Source organism: Salvelinus sp. IW2-2015, unplaced genomic scaffold (genome assembly GCF_002910315.2).
Source record: "Salvelinus sp. IW2-2015 unplaced genomic scaffold, ASM291031v2 Un_scaffold3528, whole genome shotgun sequence".
Classification (NCBI taxonomy): Eukaryota; Metazoa; Chordata; class Actinopteri; order Salmoniformes; family Salmonidae; genus Salvelinus; species Salvelinus sp. IW2-2015.
In genome coordinates, this window is record NW_019944808.1 from 44832 (window position 1) to 46406 (window position 1575).

Below are 1575 nucleotides of genomic sequence, written 5' to 3' on the forward strand. Positions count from 1 at the left end.
CACTGTGTCACATTTTCCTTTCTTCTGATATCCTCCTGGGTTTAACACACCACACATACACACACAACACACACACACACACTACACACACACACACACCACACACACACACACACACACACACACACACACACACACACACACACACACACACACACACACACACACACACACACACAACACACACACACACACGCTGGATACAGAGGGAGGCCACCTTGTTTTTCCCTTCCGTCCTAACACACATACATTGAGACTCCTTGCGTTTGATAACTAATTATTTGTAATGTATACTGTATGTGTGTCTCTCTCCAGTGGAGGAGCTGACGGATTTGACCTGATACAGGACATTGAGTCGACCGGCCACCGGCTTCGGCTTCAGACCAGACGAGCAGTTCTCCTACGAGGACACTTCTTCCAGATAAACCTTCACCATCCACAGAGTCTGACCAACCCCCATCCACAGAATCTCCAACACCCCCATCCACAGAGTCTGACCAATCACCATCCACAGAGTCTGACAATCACCATCCACATAGTCTGACCAACCACCATCCACAATAGTCTGACCAATCACCATCCACAGAGTCTGACCAATCACCATCCACAGAGTCGACCAATACCTCAACATAGTCTCAACCAATCAATCCACAAGTCTGACCAATCACCATCCACAATAGTCTGACCAACCCCCATCCACAGAGTCTGACCAACCCCATCCACAGAGTCTGACCAATCACCATCCACAGAGTCTGACCAATCACCATCACATAGTCTCACCAATCACCATCCACAGAGTCTGACCAATCCACCATCCACATAGTCTGACCAACCCTCATTCACTATGAACACTGACCAACCCCATTCACTTAACAACTACAATCCCCATCACTCATGAACACTGACCAATCCCAATTCATATGAACATGCCAATCCCATTCACTATGAACACTGACCAATCCCCATTCACTATGAACACTGACCAATCCCATTCACTATGAACACTAGGTGTGGCTCCCTTCCATTCCCATAGGAACTGGTGAGAGAGAGCACTGTTTCTGAAATAGGGTACCATTTGACATCACCCATACTAGAGTTAGTGATTGTAGGGCGTGTCATGACACAGATCAGTGTGTTCGTGACTATTGAAACATTCTGCAGTAACCATCATCATTTCCTGGTTTTACTCTTCTTCTGTGTGCTAATGCAACTGACAGCCATAGATGTGTTTTATATATACACTCGATTAACTGGATCTGAAAGATTCAAACGTATTATTGTAATTGTTTTGGTTATTCAGGCAATGCTAAGGTGCGAATATCATGCTAGATGTCGACTTTTATTTGAACGTGAAGTAGCAGAGGGACATTTACATGTAATATTATGTTTTGCAGAACATTTACATGTTAATATTATGTTTTGTAGACATTTACATGTTAATATTATGTTTGTAGACAATTACATGTTAATATTATGTTTTGTAAGACATTTACCATGTTTATATACACACACATCACCACACACTTCTGCAATGTACTTTTATATAAATAAGAACCACTGAATCATTCGTAAAAA

At 42.9% G+C, this 1575-nt stretch overlaps 1 long non-coding RNA gene across 1 annotated transcript; it reads left to right on the forward strand.

Moving 5' to 3' along the window:
- Positions 1-318: 318 nt before the first annotated feature.
- LOC139025903 (uncharacterized) lies at positions 319-857 on the forward strand. Its single transcript, XR_011477570.1, has 3 exons — positions 319-563; positions 656-679; positions 728-857. It is a non-coding gene; the product is annotated as an uncharacterized lncRNA (long non-coding RNA).
- The last annotated feature ends 718 nt before the right edge of the window (positions 858-1575 follow it).